The sequence below is a fragment of the Chiloscyllium plagiosum genome, unplaced genomic scaffold, assembly GCF_037043375.1.
Source record: "Chiloscyllium plagiosum isolate Xiang-an unplaced genomic scaffold, Cpla_swu_hap1 HiC_scaffold_28, whole genome shotgun sequence".
Classification (NCBI taxonomy): Eukaryota; Metazoa; Chordata; class Chondrichthyes; order Orectolobiformes; family Hemiscylliidae; genus Chiloscyllium; species Chiloscyllium plagiosum.
Window position 1 is genome coordinate 29,491,876 of NW_028270166.1, and position 21,069 is coordinate 29,512,944.

Sequence of the window (21,069 nt, forward strand, 5' to 3'; positions counted from 1 at the left end):
CTTCTAAGAGAGTTGAGAAGATGGAAGGCCTTAAGTTGAACAAAGTCTTCTGTGGTTGACAGTTTAGTGAGCAGAGTGTTCATTTTACAGGTAAATTGGCATTCAGTAGCTCATTTCAGACAGTATGTCAGTCAGTATTCAGTGTTTTGGAATACAACGGTAAAGCTAATTGTACTTGCAGAAACTGAGGGGAATTGAAATACGGGGAATTGAGATACAGTGAGTTTGCAGTAAATGCATTTGCATTTAAAGGTCCCTGTCAAATAAGAAGGCAAATTGTGCCTATGCTGTTTTAATACCAAGAGTGCACAGAAATTTATTTCTAATTATGTGAAACCATGCATTGCATTTGTTCATGTACCAAAAGTAAAGATAAATTGTTGCCTGAAAGCTTACGTCCTGATTTTGTCAGCTGTTGGAACTTCCTTAAATAGAAATAAAAGATGCTAGAGAAACTCAACAGGTCTGGTAGCATCCTTGGAGAAACAAACAGAGTTATAACTTCTTCCACATTTGAAATGTTATCTCTGTTTCTAGTAGCTGCACTGTTTTGCTTTCATTGGAATTTTCTTAGGTAATGTGAGATGTAACTTCAGCAGAATCCCCAGAAAAGTAACATAAAACAGCCACTCATACTGTTTTTTGACAAGATTTCTAAAAAAACTTCATGAAGATTCTGTGAAAATTTGTGTTTATCCAGTCTATCTTTTGTAGAAAGGTGAATTCATGCTATCTGATACATCCTGGGTTCCTGTTGTGATCCCTGGATACACTATTGTGTCCCTAGATAATAATGGGAAGAGAAGATACAAGGCAATGGATTATAAGGAATGCAAATTCATCCTAGAGGAATGACTGAACCATACATGACCGAGAAAACATCAGTTACAAGAATAAAGATCTGAAATAGATTTCCTATGCAAAATGGACACACTCCACAAAACCTAATCTGGTTTCACCAGGTTTATATAATCAGATCAGATAACTACAGTCCCACAGCCTTACATCAACTTGGATAAAATAACAGAAACCATAATAACTAGACTACAGGATTACCTGCTTAATGATAGTTAAATATGTCAGCTAGTTTGGTTCAGTTTAGCTTGATCCAACCCTTTCATTTCTTAGGTGACATTGCAAATAAACAGATAATCACAGTTCTTAAAATAAAGTTTATTTGGATTTCCAAAAATGCTTTTTGACAAACTTCCATAAACCTGAAACTGTTATATAATTGAACAGATAAATGGAATGCATTACTGACAAAAACATATTGGATCACCACATATAAATGATGAGGTAAGTAGAGTTAGCAGAATGTTGCTTTGAAACAAATCTGGAAGTGACAGTTAATATTCAACATTGACTGCAATGTTGGTGTCAGTACATTTTTACTCCTGGAACGCTGAGGAAAGAGCCCTGCACTCTTTGCAGTTCCCTCACTTCTTTGGTGCTGTTGCATTCTCAGTCTGATGTGCATCCTCCTTTTGTTGTTATGGGTCTTGAATGGGTTAATACTGAGGAATGCCATAAGTACCACTATGGACAATGTCATTTGGAATGGCAGGCAGAATCTGGAAGGAGTGGCAATTTGTTTTTACACTGAGAGTAAATAGTGTACTTACAAGAAGAAGTGATGGCACAGGGATAGTTACAACATTTAAAAGACATTTGGATAAGTACATGAATAAGAACTGTTTGGAGGGATATGGGCCAAGCACAGGCAGGTGTATCTAATCTAGTTGGGAACATAGTTGTTTCCAAACTGTATGATTCAGAGTGAGATCTAACATCTCGTCTTCCTGAAAATCTATTTGTTAATGTCTCTTATATCAAGGCAACCTGTAACAAGTTGCTAACATGCAATAAGTTCTAATAAACAGGAAGTGCTGGAGAAACTCGACAGCATCAGTGAGGCGAGAAACAGAGATAATGATTTTGCTTTTTTTCAATCTCCAGTATCCACAGTATCTTGCTTTTATTGTAAACGGTATCTTATTTGCTACAAGAAACTCTTCTAGTTAGACCAGGACATAGTTTCTTCTACCACTCACCAAGTAGGTCTTAAAGAGGATGGTGGGAGAAAGTGAGGACTGCAGATGCTGGAGATCAGAGCTGAAAAATGTGTTGCTGGAAAAGCGCAGCAGGTCAGGCAGCATCAAAGGAGCAGGAGAATCGACGTTTCGGGCATAAGCCCTTCTTCAGTAAAGAGGATGGTGGCAGCAACTTTCATTATGAACAGCAGCTCATACAGCCAGACAACCAAGCCAAGCAAGAATGGGATATCATGGGAACAAGCACCAATGGGAAACCACAGTTGATGGATATCTTGTGTTGTGTGGACTTGAGATAAGGCAGGTATTTGCTAATGTACAGAACACAGGATGACCACTTATTCTAAGACAATAGCGTTCCATTCCAAACAAACAGGGTAATATAAGGCAACCAGAAATAGCCTAAATAAGATAATTAATTTCACCAAAAGGACGGAACAAACAGCTTTATAATGATAGCTGACAAATGCCAATGGTACGATGCATCAGAATTCCCAAGTTAGGAAGGACAATTCCAGGATGCCCTGAAATGAATTCCCTAACATGGCTTGTAACATAGAGAAGTTTAGACAAGTCCTTAGTTTAATATCTTATCCACAAGATGGCACCTCCCAACACTTCTTCAAGACGTGACACTGAAATGTCAGTGTAGATTGTTCACCCAAGTCTCTAGAGTGGGACTTGAGCCTACACCTTTCTGACTGAGAAGTGGGAGAGTTATTATTGAGACAGGGCTGAGAAAAGAGCTGAGTGCTCTCCAAAGCAGCATTCCTTCAACCAAGACTGCAAGAAGCAGCTTAGATGGTCGCTCATTCAGTTTGTGTTCTTGAGATATGCTGTGCATGAATTATCTGCTGAACTGTTTGTGTAACAATAGTGGTGATGAATTGGTAAATCAATTTGTTGAGAAATAACTCCTTTATTTATTCATAAAGTGTTACATTGTATAGTTTAGAAAGTTTTAATATTATTCTTAGGTTATTCAAGCAAGTCAAAAAATAATTCACCCACTGAAATTATATCTTTGATTAGAAATAATAACTTGGATTAATATAGTTTATGTAGCAGCTAATCATGTCCTCAGTTCATTTCAAAGTCCTCAATCAAGGAATTTCTGGTAAATGCAGTCACTATTTTTATGTAGATCAGTGCATTTGTGCACAGTGCAATTCCACAGTCAGTAAATTAGATAAATGAACAATTGAACTGATTTCTTTGGTGCTTTTCATTGAGACTGGAATACTGAACAGGAGAGCATGAAAACTCATTCAAATAATTTCACAGGAGCTTTAGTATTCACCCAAACAGGCAGATGTGCATCTCAACCAAAAGACACTTGAGTAGGTCTCCTTTGAGCCCTAGCTGAAAGTCTGTCAGGTGCAACATACCTGATCTTGCAAGGACTTGGAGTGCATGTATGGTGCAGGGTGGATTAGGCTCCATAATAAAAGTGGTACTCTTCACAGCAACAAGTCGCACAATTGTATGTAATGACTTCAATAATACACACTTATATTGGACAGTTTATTGTATTACTAACAAGAGTTTTATGAAATAGTCCAATGGAAACACAATTCTGCAGATGCTGGAGATCTGAACTAAAAGCAGAAAATGCTGGAGAAACTCAACAGATGTGGCAGTGGAGAGGGAAACAGAGTTGGAGTTTCAAGTCCAATATTCAAACCTTCTGGTACAGAGATTAGACATGAGCATAGTACCACAGAACCCTCTTGAATCCTGCCAGAAACCCATATGCTGGAACTTCTAAATGATGGCTAACAATGGTTAGCGTGCTTGTGGTCTGTATAAAAACAGTGCACTTATGTGTCGGAAATAGTTAAGTATAAAGTCCTTCCTACAAAGAGCATGTGTCGCTGCATGCTCAGATGGAATGGGTGCGTCAGCCAAGGTCAGTGGAGCAGAAAGCAACATCCAGTCTTTAATGGTGTTCTCTTTGGTAAAACTGTATGTGCTTGTTCCAGAGGCATGTTAACTAAAGATTGAAAACAATATGCACATTTTCTGTCATATAAATAAATTGTTTTCCTTGATGGAATTCCTTCTTTTGGTAGAAGATGCTGCTGTAGTCCTTGTTTCACTGAGCAGCTGTCATTCTGGCCAGCACAAGAGCTGTGTGCTGTTGTTGCAAAATCTAAACCTATTTATGTGGGAGAGGTTTACAACCTGATGTTAGCTCACACAGAAATGAAATCTCTCCTTGTGCCTAAAGAATGAGCAATTCTGCTCTCAATATTTACCTCATTAGTATCTGTTTTGGAGATTGAAAGTCCAAAGGAATTAAGGGGAACAGATACAGAAGTTGGCATAAACTACTCCCAAAAGTGGGAGAGTAAAAGAGTAGGAGAAAATTACATCCAGACCTAACAGCAGTGAAATTAGGGAAACATTCATCATGGTAAGCTAATAGAAGCTTCTTTTCCACAATCAGCAATAGATGTTGTTATTTTAAATAATTTTTATTAGATAATGACATCGATAGAAATGAGCAAGAGTGGATTTGGATTTAAAACATAGATCAGCAAGGATCTCAACAAATAGCAGAAGAGTCACAGAGTCATAGGGATGTCCAGCATGGAAACAGACCCTTCGGTCCAACGCGTCTGTGACGACCAGATATCCTAAATTAATCTAGTCCCATTTTTCAGTACTTGGCCCATATCCCTCCAACCCCTTCCTATTCATATACCCATCCAGATGCCTTTTAAATGTTGCATTTGTACTAGCCTCCACCACTTCCTCTGGCAGCTCATTCCAAACACACACCACCCTCTGCGTGAAAGAGTTGTCCCTTAGGTCCATTTTAAATCTTTCCCCTATCATCCTAAATCTATGCCCTCTAGTTCCAGACTCCCCCAGCCCAGGAAAAAGACTATGTCTATTTACCCTATCCATGCCCCCATGATTTTATAAACCTCTATAAGGTCACCGCTCAGCCTCTGACGGTCCAGCGAAAACAGCCCTAGCCTATTCAGCCTCTCCCTATAGCTCAAATCCTTCAACCCTGGCAACATTCTTGTATACACAATGTTTTGACCAATAAGGGAAAGCATACCAAAAACCTTTGTTACTATCCTATCTACCTGCAACTCCACTTCCAAGGAACTATGAACCTGCACTCCAAGGTTTCTTTGTTCAGCAAGTGCTCCTGGTCCTTTGTTCCTGTGATTAGTCATTAGGCTGAATGAAGAGAGAAGTAAGTGACGTGGAACTGAATGAAAGAACCAAATTGAAATGGAGAGGAGAATACATGGAACTTTTTCTTTGTGGATAATTGAATGGAACTGCTTTCATTTTTCAAATTATATTTTATTCTCTGGGTTCCATCAAGTATCTCACTTTCTGTTGTTCTACAAGTTTATGAAAACAAACCAGAAAGCAAAAGATTGTTACAGCATCTGCTCAATGGTTAAAATCTCTGAGGTTGAACATCCATTCATGCTGGTGAGGTGTAGAATCTCTGCAACTTAGAAATTACTCAACCAGAAATGGATTCACTGTTTTCGATTCCAATGTGGTTTCCTGCACTGTTAGGGACACGGCTTGGGCATCAACAGAACAGGTTACACAGAGTGGTGTCTGTTGCCAGTTCTGGCCTGCTCAATCCCTCCTGACCTTTGGAGACATGTTATTAATAAATTCTCACCTCAAGCCTTGGACGATCTAGGCCATGATCACAAACTGACCCCTTCATGTCCAGAATACCATTTGGTGATTTCATCAAGCATTCAGGCCACTATTGATCTGATTGTTACTAGGAGTGCCAGCTCTCCTGTGCCACTGACCTTATTTGGGTTGGGTGGAGGTGGCTTTGTCCAGATAAGACCAAATGAGATTTTCATGTACGGGATATGCTTACATTCCAGCTCTCCTTTCCATTGGAAGGGTTGGGAACATTGTGGGTGTTTTGTAGCCTTGAAAACCTTAGAGATGATTCTGGATTAATATCAGCTGGAGCATTTCATTGAGCATTTCAATGTGTGAGGGAGTGATTTGAAGTTTGGAAAGTTCTCCATTTTGAAAACAGGTAACCTCCGTCGACTTCATGTTCTTTGACAATATCATAGAAAAAAAGTAAGTGGATTTATCTCTAACCCTTCTCAACAGACTTCCTGTGGGGTCATGTATTTAGACTTTCAAATATTTATAGAAAGAGTTTAAACAAAAGGATTGTAAAGAGACTAAAACCCACAGGAGTCCAAAAGAAATCTGTTTAATGGATAAGAGGTTGTCTAAATAAGTTAGGAACAAGGAGTATTCATTAGTGACTGGGGGAGGCAAGTGGATTGCTGATCTTCTTCAGCTTTATGGATATCCCCTGTATAAAAACCAAATGTTTTTATACAGCTAAAATTGGCAGAAGGATTTAAATCAGTTGTACAATTGGACAGACAAATGGCAGAGAAAGGAAGAGATAAACAGATGGTGAACATCTCTAAGAGAGTCAGGAGAGGTGACTGAAAGCTTTACTAAAGATTTGGGTTACCAGAATGTTTTTAAAGACAGATGGTTTGAGTGAGATAATTGAAGCATCAATTCAGCTGAAAGTTCTCCACCCATGGCAGAGCTGAGGGAGGGGGTTATGCATATGTTGTGTGTAAGTTACTACAAGCTATCTTTAACAGCTATTCATTAAGAAATGTCACAAATACTGAAATAATTACTTAAACTTTATTGCATGTAGCAACCAAAGTAAGACTCCTCAAGTAAGCAGGTTAAGTCTCACAATTCAACTTAGCTATTACCTGATTAATGGTGGGATTTACCTATGGCTCCAGACAACAATGCCTGTCACTGGATGTCCAGGTTCCATCCTTGTATAATGTTCTGAAACTGAAGAATCCTGAGGCTGAATTCTTATGAAATTCCTATCGTGTAAAATTTCTGATGTGACATCATTAATGATCCTTTAGTTCCATCATTCACAACACTTCTGGAGTCCTCAAGTCTTGGGCTTGCTTTCTTATGAGATTTAGCTTTCCTGTTCCTTATCACATTTGGCGTTAACTGTCTGTTCAAAACATGACTTTCCTGAAATGAATCCATTTACCGCAGGTCACTCCTGTGCACCCAGTTTTAATTGCTAATTTGTCACGAGACAACAGGTTATCAAGCAATGTTATCTTCCTCTCTCCCAGGAAACAGCTTGTTTATGTTACTTTGACTCCTTCTTCCTAGGTACAGTTATTTAGCATGTTGCTTCTCATTCCTTTATCACAGTTTCTCTTTGTCCCTTTCATCTCAGGAAGAAGTTTATTCCAGAGAGAGAGAGTTATTGATGATTCTTTTGATCTCTGAACAGTTAGTAAAGTTTTTTGCAAGGTTTGTGAAGGTTTGTAGCTCAGGTTGAGATTTAGGGTGTAGGTTTGTTCGCTGAGCTGTAGGTTTGATATCCAGACGTTTCATTACCTGGCTAGGTAACATCATCAGTGGCGACCTCCAAGTGAAGCGAAGCTGTTGTCTCCTGCTTTCTATTTATATGTTTGTCGTGGATGGGGTTCCTGGGGTTTGTGGTGAATTCCACAATGACATCACCACAAACCCCAGGAACCCCATCCAGGACAAACATATAAATAGAAAGCAGGAGACAACAGCTTCGCTTCACTTGGAGGTCGCCACTGATGATGTTACCTAGCCAGGTAATGAAACGTCTGGATATCAAACCTACATCTCAGCGAGCAAACCTACACCCTAAAGTTATTAAAGTTTTAAGGTTTATAGTATCACACATAGAAAGCATATTAGAAGTCATAAGAAGGTTTGCAAAACAGGAAAACATTGTTAAGTGTGGTAGAGCCAAGCATTGGTGGGTAGAGATCTGGCATGGATCAGTAAGGACAGGCTAAGGAGCGAGAATGAGAAGGATCTAGTGTAGTATGGGAATTGATGTGAAGGTGCCAGTGTTGGACTGGATGGGTAAAGTCAGAAGTCACATGACACCAGGTTATAGTGCAACAGATCTATTTGAAATCACAAGCTTTTGGAGCACTACTCTCTCGTCAGGTAAAGTCATGAGAAGAATATGGGAATTGAAATACAGCACATTGCTTGAGTTGCAGGTTACAGGTCAGTAAAACAATGAGAGGCATAGATATAATGGTTAGCCAGAGACTTTTTTCCAGGACAGAATTGGCTATCATGAAGGAGCATAAATTTAAGATGATTGGAGACGTCAAAGATAGATTCTTTACATAGAGAGTCATGGGTGTGTGGAATGCGCTGTCAGCAGTGGCAGTAGGGTCAAATACATTAGGGACATTAAGTGATTCTTGGATAGGCAGATGGATAATAGTAAAATGAAAAGTATGTAGGTTAGTTTGATCTTAGAATAGGATAATTGTTTGGCACAACACTGAGGGCCAAAGGGCCTGTCCTGTGCTGTACTGTTCAAAGTTCTATGTTCTATGTTCTATCAGAGTCATGTCTTTGGCCTCCAGGAGGTTTTGGCTGTGCTGAGGAAGACCTGGTAATAATATTCAACCTAAGAATAATTGTGTGAAGTTAATGGCATCATAAGCTAGACAGTGTTGGAATGGGAATGCTACCAGAGAACCAGCATTAGGGATGATGGTTTATTTAATGGTGATAAATAGGCTGAAGAAGAAGATCAACAGCAGGTTAATAACCATAATAATGCCATAATGGGTGGGAGACCAAAAGGTGGGAAGTTCAGATCTTGAGAATGAAGGAACTGGGTGCAAAGTTTAACAGAAAACCAGGATAAAGTTATGTGTGTTTATTGAGGATAAATAATTGGTCATGTGAGTGATTGAAACCTCAGATGAGATGGCATGTTTCAGGGACAAGTGGAGAGTCTACCATACAGGATACCATAGTTGGAGCAGAAAACATCATGGTTTTGACAAGAAGAGTGATTCAAACCTGAATAGAGATAAATGATTTCAATCGGATCACCATTACAGAAACACGGTTACAAAGTGATCAAGGTTGGGAAATGAATATTCGAGAGCAAACAACATTTGAAAAAGACAATCAAATAGTAAACAAGCTGGGGCAATCCTGATAATAAAAGAGAACCTAATAACAAAGGATCATAAGAACAGGAATAGGCCATTCAGCCCTTCAAGCCTGCTCCATCATTCAATATGATCATGGCTGATCTGTGACCTTAGTCCATATGCTTGCTTTGAGCCCATAAGCCTTGACACCCTTGCTGAATAAAAACTTGCCAACCTCAGATTTAAATTTAACAGTTGAATCAGAATTGGTTAGCATTTGAAGAAGAGAGTCCCAAACCTCCATCACACTTTGCATGTAGAAGTGCTTTCTAACACCCCCCCTGAATGGCCTGCCCTCATTCTTAGAGTATGTCCCCTGGTTGTAGAATCTACAACCAGTGGAAATGGCTTATCTTTACATACCCTGTCTTTCCCGGTTAATATCTTGGGTGGCACTGTGGTTAGCACTGCTATCTCTCAACTCCAGGGACCTGGGTTTGATTCCAGCGTTGGGTGACTGTGTGGAGTTTGCACATATTTTCCCCCTGTCTGTATAGGTTTCCTCCAGGTGCTCTGATTTCATCCCACAATCTAAAGGTTAAGGGGATCAGTCATGGTAATGCAAAGTTATGGGGATAGGATGGAAGGCTGGGTCTGGGTGTGACGTTTTTTGAAGTATCCATGCAGACTTGATAGGCTGGATGGCTTCTTTTTGCACTGTGGGGATTCTATGAGGTGATTAGCCAATTGTGTGACAGATCTTGCTCAGGGAGCTGCTCCATATGAAGTGCTAAGACAGAAGGTGTGCAGGGTTTGGGTTGAACAAATACGTATGGAATGCAGTTCTGAATCAGAAAGTATTTCAGGATCGAAAGAGGCCCTTTGGCCCATTGAGTCCATACCACTCATTAAGCATCTATCTATTCTAGTCCCATTTTCCTTCACTTGGTCCATAGCCTTATATGCTGTGGTGTTTCAAGTGTTCATCTAAATGTTTCTTTCATGTTGTACTGGTTCCTTCTCTATCACCCTTTCAGACAGTGAGTTCCAGAAAATCACCACCCTCTGGGGGAAACAATGCCACTTTAAATCCCCTCAACGTCTTGCTCCTAACTTTATATCTATGCCCCACGGTAATTAGCCCTCCACTAAGGGAAAATGTTTATTCCTATGGACACTATCTCCATCCGTCATAATTTTGTAGACTTCAATAATGTCCCTGTCAGCCTTCTCCAGTTTGGGGAAATCAACCCTAGCCCATGTAGTCTTGCTTCATAACTAAAATGCTTCAGCTTCAGTAACATCATGGTGAATATCCTCTGCACCCTCTCCAGGGCAATCACATCCTTGCTACAGTGCTGCACACACTACTCCAGCTATGATCAAACCAATGCCTATGCAGTTCCATCATAGCCTCTCAGCTCTTGCATTCAATGCCTCGAATAATTAGATTAGATTAGATTACATTACATTACAGTGTGGAAACAGGCCCTTCGGCCCAACATGTCCACACCGACCCGCCGAAGCGCAACCCACCCATACCCCTACATTTACCCCTTACCTAACACTACGGCAATTTAGCATGGCCAATTCACCTGACCTGCACATCTTTGGACTGTGGGAGGAAACCGGAGCACCCGGAGGAAACCCACGCAGACACGGGGAGAATGTGCAAACTCCACACAGTCAGTCGCCTGAGGCGGGAATTGAACCCGGGTCTCTGGCGTTGTGAGGCAGCAGTGCTAACCACTGTCCCACCGTGCCGCCCACTAATAAACGCAAACATCCCATAAGCCGCCTTAACCATGCTGTCCAAATGTCCTATTGCCTTCAAGGATCTATATACATGCACTAGGAGATAATGAAGACTGCAGATGCTGGAGAGTCAGACTTAATAAAGTGTTGCACTGGAAAAAACACAGCAAGTCAAGCAGTGTCCGAGGAGCAGGAGAGTCGATGTTTTGGGAAGGGTTCGCTCTCCTGCTCCTTTTCTTCCAGCACCACACTATATTGACTCTATGTAAATGCACAGCAAGTTCTCACTGATCCGCAGTGCTATCCAGGGTCCTACCATTCATCACGGACTCCCATTGGTTTCAACCAGCTTATGGATTTTCATCAGTTGTACTCTCAAGTATGTGGGATTAGAATCATACTTTAAAACTCTGGCCACCCATGTAGACCTGCAATTCTTTTTGGACACTATCATTGAGGAGTTAGAATAAGCTAGATATTGTTTTTGAGGGATATGTGAGATATCATGTGCTGCAGCAGTTTGTCAACATTGTAACATGTTTGTTAAGATCTGGTCCAGGGTGCAGAGAATGATAATGGCAGATGTATCAGTGTGGACAAACCTGCGGGACATGGTCACTGATAGGTCATTCTTATATTTATTAAACAGGGATGGCCAATTCTTTCTATGTACTTCTCCCTTGCTCAAGTTGGACTCTGAATTACTGTTGTGAAACAATGTTTCAATAACTGTCACAAATCAGCTTAGAAGGACTCATAGCTGTGAGGTCCAGTAACACCAGGCCAGTTAGCAAATGTAGTACAAGAACAGCAAGTTCTCAAAAATTAACTCAGCAGGTCTGGCAGCATCTGTGGAGAAGAGAGAGATAGAGGTAACACTTCAAGTCTGTTATGATTCTTCTTTTCAACCCTCATCTTGGTCTGAAGAAGACTCAGAATGGACTGGAAACAATGGATAGAACTGACCCCACTGTGGCACAGGTCATGAGGAGAAACATTCTAAAGAAGACTCAGAATGGACTGGAAACAATGGATAGAACTGACCCCACTGTGGCACAGGTCATGAGGAGAAACATTCTAAAGAAGACTCAGAATGGACTGGAAACAATGGATAGAACTTACCCTGCTGTGGCACAGGCCAAGAGGAGAAATGTGGAAAACTGCAGATGGAATGACAAAGATTAGAATTTTTACACTGAGAAAAACATTCCCAATTTTTCCCTTACACTTCAAATTGCCTTTAGGCAATTAGGGATGGGCAATAAATGCTGCCTAGCCAGTGATGCCCTCATCTCATAAATGAAGCAGTCTGTTGTGGGGTGAACAGGTCTACAGTCTGAGAATAGCACTAGTCAATCAAAGGGCTCTCTCAATTCCAATTGGCCCTCATCAGTCAGGAGCTTGGTCCTACCACACTCCAGGGATCCGTGTCCTTGCAATCCAGGGATTGTGGTCAGTCCAATGCAGCCAGTCTAAGGGTTACAGATAGGTCAGTTGGGGTGCTGTAGAGATGTCAGTCCAGGCTGTGGGCCACTTTTCCTGCAAAGAGACGAAGGGAGGGACTGAGAATGATAGATGGAAGAGCAGTTAGGGGGGGATGCAGGATCAGGAGAGGCGCTGAGGTGTTCCCAGTGAGTGAGTAGGAAATGCAGGGAGCAGGAAGGGTTAGTAATTTGGAAGAATCCAGTAAGGGAGAGCTGTTACATGATGCATGCCATACTGAGAGCTGTAGCCCACGAGCTTTGGTGAGAGGTGTGTGCAGTGGCAGAGTTAGAGTGGGTGGTGGTGCGGCAGGTGTGAGGTCGCAGGGAGAAGATGGTGCCACTTACCCTTGCTGCGTGCAGATGATCATTGACCTTCTTCCTACATTGTGAACTGGTACACAACACTAGCGTGGGCCGTTAACCGAATCCAGGCTGGCAGTATCTTGTATGTGTGTACTTTTATTATGGCCAAAAGAAAAATTACTAGCCTCCCCTCTACCACTCCATGCACTAGTATCTCTTGGTACCTGTCCTTGAAGGCGGGTGTGAGTTTTCCTTTCTGGACCATGAACTTAATTATAATGATTGAGCTCCACAATGTGAGGGGCAGTTCCTAGTCTGCAGCATCTGAAGTGATGTGCAGCTGGCTGCCTATATGGTGCCAACAAGGTAAACACGGGATGGTCCCAGCACTGGCAAACACTTACACTTCTTGCATTGCCAAATTTGACAAGGGCACAGAACAATCTGCTAGATAATTAATGAGACGAAGAGCAGGAGAATGGGTGAGAAAATCACTCTGAGGCGTGGTAGCCTGGTTGTCAACAAAATATTTTTACTACAGTTGAGATATTCCTGCCCATGACCCCAGATGTTGCCAGACCTGCTGAGTTTCTCCTGCATCTTGTATTATTTCAGATTTTCAGTATCCACAGTATTTTGCCTTTACTTTAGCAAATGTCATTGAAGAAAAGAAGGAGAGAGAAAATGGGGAATTACTGGTCAATTAGCTTTACATAAGTCATTGGGAAAATTTGGAACCTACATTAAAGATGTCCTAACAATATTAGGAAAGCATATTATAACTTGGATGAATTGATGAGATTTTGGAAACTCATGTTTGTTAGATTAATTAGAATTTTTTAAGGATGTAGGGACAACCAAGTAAAGGGAATCAATAGACGTGATAGATTTAGATTTCCCTAAAGATGTTCAATAAGGTGTTGCACAAATGTTTAATAAACAAGATAAGGACTCATGACACAGTTGGGGGGGGTGAGGGGGCGGCAGTCAGTGATATATCAAATGAATAGGGGATTTGTTAGCAGAGAATAAGGATAAATCAGGCATTTTCAATTGGCGGCTGTAACTAATGGAATCCGCAAACCTTAGTGCTGTGTCTCAACAATTTACAATCTATAAGTTAATTAAAGAGACTCAGTGCAATGGGTCACAGAGATAGAGCATAATATGTCTTGACATGATGTGGTGTGATATACTACTGAAGACCAGCCACTATCGTGCTGTGTTAACTCTTGTAACATAAGGATGAGATATGGGTCATGTCGTATTGAAGAATTCATTGAACGTTTCTTAGAACACCTGTGTATTTGCATATGTGCACTGTAATGACAAGCACTTGCACGTCCGCGTTCAAGCTAAGCAAATTAGATGTGCTCCATCAACTTCCACAGCATGTCATACCGAAAGAGGAGAGAGCTCAGTAAACTGGAGACTGAGAGATTGATACTATTAGGTCACAATCTATAATACAGTGATGAAATCATGAATACGTTCATAAAAGATGTGTTGTATATCTGCTGTGCAACAGGCCTCGACACATCTCAATATGCTGATAATGCAAAGCTGGGTGGGATCACAAACCGCAGGGAGGACTCAGAGAGACTGCAAAGTGATATAGACAGGATACGTGAATGGCAGCACAACAACAGATTGAATATAATATAGTGAAGCCTGAGATTATACACTTTAGTCAGAAAAATAGAACAGTGGCAAATTTTAAAAATATGAAGCTTGTAAATGTTGATGTTTAGAGTAACTTGCGTATATTCATGAAGAATACAAAAAATAACATCTGGGTACAGAAAACAATTAGGAAAATAAAATGATGTATTGGCCATTATTGCAGGGAATTGGAATACAAGAATATTAGATGCCTTGGTACAACTGATGTAACTTTGGTGAAACCACACCTGAAATACAGTGTGCAGTTTCAGTATTCCCCATGTTTAAGGAAGAACTTGGTGACAGTACGGCAAAAGTTTACTAGACTGGTCCCTGGAGTGAGACGATTGTCCTATAGGCTGAGTAAATTGAGCCTGTATTCTCTGAAGTTCAGAAAAATGAAAGGTGATCTCATTGAAGTTTTCAAGATTATGAAGAATTGAGCAAGTGTGGATACTGAGACATAGTTTCACATGACTGGGGAATCTAGAACAAGGGAACACTATCTCAGGATAGGGGATCATTTAGGATTGAGTTAAGAAGAAATTTCTTTACTGGTTCTCTAACGCAGAGTTCTGGTGTGCTACCATTGAATATATTGCTACAACACAGGGATAGCAAACCAAACCAAATCAGCCTCACTATCACGGAATTCGAAACACAATGAAATTAAAACATTCAATGACCCTCAAAGATTCCCAATTGTTCCTAAACAGACTTTATAAATAACAGATCTTGTACACCAAGTTTATTACTTAAGCAAAACCAATGTAATGTTAATGATGTAACTTTAGTAAAATGAAGAAGAAAATGGCAATCTAATTAATATTTATAATCTAAGCTCAATAATCTTCAATCACAAACCCCTCACTCTCATACTGGCAGACAGACTAACACAGTTAAGGGGCAAATTTTTAATAAATAAAAGCCTTCTAATTTGCCAGCTCAATAACTGTTTCAATGATAAATGCCAGACCTTCATGAAATCTTTGGACAGTCGGTGATATTATAGGCATGTAAGACTGATTCTTTCTTGAATTCCAAAATTAACAGAGAATGCGTACAGGTTCTGCAGACCTCTGGAGACTTTTCTTATTTCCTACAACTGGGATTCTTTTATTAGAACTTTTAACAAGTCAATAACTGGATAATAATGAGAGAGACCAAAGCCTAAACCAGTTGCCCAGTTTCTCAAGCTTCTAAAACAAAAACTGCTTCTTCCCCAAAACTCAGTTTGAATGAGTTCACTCTTTTTTTAAAACTTTTTCAACATTCTCTGTGGTTGACTGGTCCTCCTTTAACTGACCAACTCAATATCCAACTAACTGACAGTTTCTGAGCATAACAACAGTGCTGAATCATCCACGGTGTTCTTAGAGCAGTAATTAACCTGCACTATCTTTCCAGGTCAGTTCTCAAAAGCAAACATCTGTCTTTTGTTCTTGATTTTTGTTCTCTGTCTCTTTTTTTTTAAATAAACACTAAGCTGCTGTTCAAAGTTCAATTGTCAACTTCAACTTCCAGATCTAAAATAAAAATGAGAAAAATAAAAGAAAAATAATGGTGCTTTCAAGAATATTTAAGTATGAAAAAGACAGATATTGGCTCCATCAGTAAATCAAAGATGTGGGGAACAGGCAGAGGAGTGGAGCTTAAGAAACCTAAGATTATACTGAAGGACAGAGTAGGCATATGGTCTTCTCCTCTCCTGTATTAGGGGATATTGAGGTTGGTTGGAGGGGTGGAATCAAAAAGATTGAGACTCTGCAAAGGGCAAATTTTGAATAGCATGTAAGGGAGAGAGAAGGTTAAGTCTTTGTAAAACACAGCACGCAGCTTTAATCTGTTCTAGCTACAACACCGCAAAAAGCTACAAGCATTTGAGAGTTTACAGAAAAGTAACACAATTAATGGCAAGCGAATAAACCACAAAGAGAGATTAGATAAACTCCATATTGTAGAAATAAGGAAGTTGGATATCTTACTAAGATATAACAATATTAAATGGCCCAGAGAACAGAAAGTTAGATTAACATTTCAAAGTTGACTAACAAATAAATAAGACTCAAAGATGTAAACTTAAATTTTTGAAAAGAAAACTTACAGCAAGTATTGGGAATAACTCAACAGATGATAAATGTTTGGAAGAATCTGCCAGTAATGATTGTTAGGGATACTCAGAATACTAAAATGACAGTGTTTCGGAGGAATGAGCTTTGATGAGCTAAAGATCTTTTCATGTTCTTGGCTTTTCTTCTGTTCTTATGTTTCCATCTCAGTTGGTAGTGCCTGCGGGTTTGAGAATATCCTGTGAGAAAGAGAGCAAGCTTATGTTTCTCTCTCATCCTAGCTTCAGTAAGAGCAGATAAAAACTGTATTATTAGCTAGACATTCTGAGTGACAGCCAGGGTTTTGTGAGAGACACATTGCCTTGTGCTGGCATTGTCCTCTTCATAAATGATTCAGGCAGAGCTGAGGAAGATAAATTTGATGTTGTCTCAAGTTACCTCTTTCTCTCAATATCCCAAAACTGTTTGTTACTGGAGTCTCACTATTGCCTTGTCTCAATAACAAAAGAGTGTCTTCATCTTTTAGCACTTGTGTGACATCTGGCATGGGTTCAGTTTGTAGCAAGCCTCCTCAGTTGCTGAGTCAAGGCCCCCAGCTGCAGGTCATGGGGGAGGGGGAGGGCAGGGTGGCACTGAGAGTTTGCAGATAAAGGTAAATGTCAGCATCTTCCGATTGCGTTTCTGCAACTAATAGCAAAAAACTTTCATACACAGCCAATAGATGTGATGTGAGGCGAGTGCTTTCAGCTTGCTGCAATCTTGACATTGAAATCAGATAGTTCCCCATCACACTGCAGTCTTCAGCATGACATTTTAGGACACCTAAATTGTGCCGAAAAGTTGGTTTGGTGCAATAAATTTCCATTCAAAAAGAGCTAAGTGACAAAACATCCAGTTGAAACTGTGTTGCACCGCAGCTATGCTACACTGAAGGAGCACTTCAGTTTTAGTAATACTGACTTTCATGTGACGTGTCACTAAGGCTGGTCTGTATTTTCAGCTGGACGTTAATAATCCCATGTTTGGTTTCAGTTCTTGGAAGACCTCAGTTACAGCAATGGTGGGAATACTAGAGTTGGTCACTACAGTATGATAATAAAAAAAGGGGTCAAAAATATCAATGACTATTCAGTAACTCTTGCTGAGATGTGGATGAAAAGCAAGATTATTTTTGAGGGTGTTACCCTCCTGGGCAGGGGGATTCCTCTCACTGGAGCTCTGGACAGTAGGATTCACAGGAAGAAGATTGTGTTTCTGTTATTTTCAATCACCCCTTTTTAAAATTTCTGCATTAATGATCCTTTGATAAGTTCCCAGATGATGACTCCCAGCATCTTATGGCATTTGCTACCTCTACCAGAATATGGAATCAGGCATGGGTTGTCTGAGCATCTCACTGTCACTAATCCTCCTTTGCTTCAGTTTGGGCCCAGTTATTAGTGATAGAGGATACTCCACCATTGTCTAGCTACAGGAGAGGCAATGCTATTAGGTGAGAAGCAGGTTTATTGCATGACAGCAATAAGAACAACTACTTTTGGTCAGGCTGAATTACAAGAACCTAAGGGGACTGGTACAGATACATCTACTTCCCGAGAAAGCTAAAGTAGAACTCATTGTCTCATACACTTTGTGACAAAAGTAGGATGGGTTGAGTTCATGTAATATGTACAGTTAATCCTTCAGAAACATTACCTTGCACAATAACTCCCTCCAAACTGTATTTCCCTATAGTTAAATCAATATGCAATCATGTACAAAACTATATTACATTTAACACCATGCCATCTTTCCCAGTCTCTCACTAAACAAATGCAGACAGAATGGATGTTTCACACTTTGCTCAAAATGCACTCTCTTTGGACTTGGAAAGATGCTAGGTATCTGTCTAAACTTCTGTGGTCCCTGGTTCTGATCAGTGGATGACTTCTTTTTGTAAGCTCTTGGACATCCTTCATAGAGGATGTTGTTCTTTGTAGATGTTGTTGGTTGGTTACAATGTCTGGAGGACCAGTCAATCTCCTGAGTTTCCTGCTGGGTAGACAGCTGCTCTGTTTCTCTCGCCATCCTGGATTTCTGGATCAGACAATTACTTTCTAATTGCAGGAGGTGGTGTTGTTTAGTGGTCTCCTGGATACTTAGATCTTGGCAGTTTCTTCATCTTGACCATTTGCTGAATCAGTGGACATTGCTCTGGCTCACAAGCAGCTCATCTCCCACACATACATGATCAGTCTTTACACCTTCAGTCACCCATTGTGGTTGTTTCACTGGTGAAGTAAATGTTTTTCAGACTTTCAGTCATGTCAGTCACCCAGCATTATCTCCTCACTGGTACTTGACTGTTTCAGAGGATTGAATGTTTCCAGCAGGTCTGGTGAAGTCTGTTCACTACCTCTGTGCTGACAATGTTAAGTCAACTCTATACCAACATAAGAAATCTCACTAAATTCTTTCTTCAGTTTGGGTTCTATCATGAGTCTGGGAAGCCCAATGATGTCTTCTTCTGGTTGCCTTGGATGTGGTCATCAATATGCTTGTTCCTGGATCAGTGTTTAGACTACTGTTTGCTTCTGAATCAGTTGTTCTCTGGGAGTTTGTCAATCCCTTCCGACTCTTCAGATGAAGTTGAGGATGAGATATGTCTGCAGACTTAAAAAAAAGTCAAAAGTTGATTAGAAATAATAATCTATGCATTTTCTGTTATTTTATGTGCATTACATTATAATATAACTTCTATCATTCTTATGGCTCCAGACGGTTATTCAACCTATACATTACAGTCTTACTTCTGTAGGCTGCTTCTTCAGCCATGGTAACTGGTCTGATAGGACATTGACGTATACTCCTGAGTCAAGCAGAAAATCAACAGGATGTCCATTCATGTAGATAGGTTCTGTCTCTTCTGGTTCATCTGGTTCAGCTCATTCTCCAAATAATGCCTCGAGTATCTTCTCCAATTAAGGTATTTCATTTCTTGCAGTTACTTCTTTCAATTAGTAATAGATGTCCTACTGAGCAAAACTTTTTAAGTGTCTGACCCCCAGTGGGGCCACCAGTAATCAAAAATGTTTATACTCTCTTTGATATTTTGTTTGTTAATAATGTCAATAAGACCATGTGCTATCAGCTGCACTGAATATAATAGTGTATTAGTTTGCTCAGTTTTAGTCTTATTGTTTGATTTTGAGGCAAAGTTGTATCTTCGATTCTGAGAGTCATAAAAGTCTTTGGTGCAGAAAAAGGCCCTTTGGTCCATCAAATCTGTGCCGGTCAAAAACAACCACCTAACTACTCTAATCCCATTTTCTAGCCCTTGACCCATAGCCTTGTATGCATTAGCATTACAAGTGTAGTCTAAATATTTCCTGAATGTTAGGACAGTTTTCTGCATCTAACATCCTTACAGGCAGTGAGCTCCAGATTCCTACCACCCTCTGAGTGAAAAGGTTTTTCTTCACATTTTTCGCCTTATCTGAAAAATACGTCATTGATACCAAGGGAAACAGTTTCTTCCTGTCCAACCTGTCAATGACCCTTATCATTCCAGATATCTCAATTATGTCTCTGCTGCTATAAGGAAAATAACCCCAAGTTTATGCAATCTCTCTTCATAACTAAAATTCTCCACCTCAGGCAACATCCTGGTGAATCTCCTGGCAGCCTCTCCAGTGCAATCACATCCCTCCTATAATGTGAATTCCAGAATTGCACACAATACTTTCGCTGTGGCCTAACCAACCTTTTATACAGTTCTAGCATAACACCCCTGCTCTTAAACTCTATGTCCCTGCTAATAAAGGCACCCTTGGTGCTTCTCAAGGCCTTAACGTTCATCATTTATTCCTTTACCTTGTTTGCCCTGCTCAAGTGTATCACATTTATCCAGACTGAATTTCATTTGCCATGATTCAGCCTGTCTATATCCTCCTGTAATGTAAGGCTATCCTCCCCACTATTTACCACACCACCAATTTTTATAGTCAAGTCTAAATTTTGAGAATATTTGTAGCTCAGGTTGAGGTTTTGGATGTAGGTTTGCTCGCTGAGCTGGAGGATTCATTTCCAGATGTTTCGTCACCTTACTAGGTAAAGTCTTCAGTGGGCCTCAGGCAAAGCACTGCTATCAACAAACATATTGAGTTAGACCCCATCTACCGCCCCCTGAGAAAAAGAACAGGAAGTGACTTCACCACAGGAAATGACATCACCAACCCAAAGAAACCCAAACATATAAATAGAAAGCAGGAATTTTCAGCAGTGCTTTTTTAGCCTGAGGCCAACTGAAGATGTTACCTAGTAGGGTGATGAAATGTCTGGAAATGAATTCTCCAGCTCAGCGAGCAAACCTACATCCTCAAGTCTAAGTCTTTTATGTATAAAGCAAGGGCCCCAACACTGATCCATGCAGAACCATACAGTTATTAAAACCTCTCACCTCTATGAAGTCCAATCTTGTGTTCTGTATGTTCCTTTTCTGATTAGAATCTGCTAGGAAGTATTATCTAGCATTCTATTTCATCTCAAGATTCATCTTATTAATTCATCTTATTAATGGAAATCAGTTTTAAATCTGTGTCATTTCAATGTTGTTATAAAATGCTGTTCTTTTAGCTGGTATTCTTGTATTAACCCCTGCTGTTTGGAACTGAATAGCTTTGAAGCCTGCTAGACTCTGTACTACAGCCACATTACCCTGTTTTAACCAGCCACTCTTCCAAGCTGCATTTCTGTGATACTGTATAGAATTCCGCAATAAAACTTT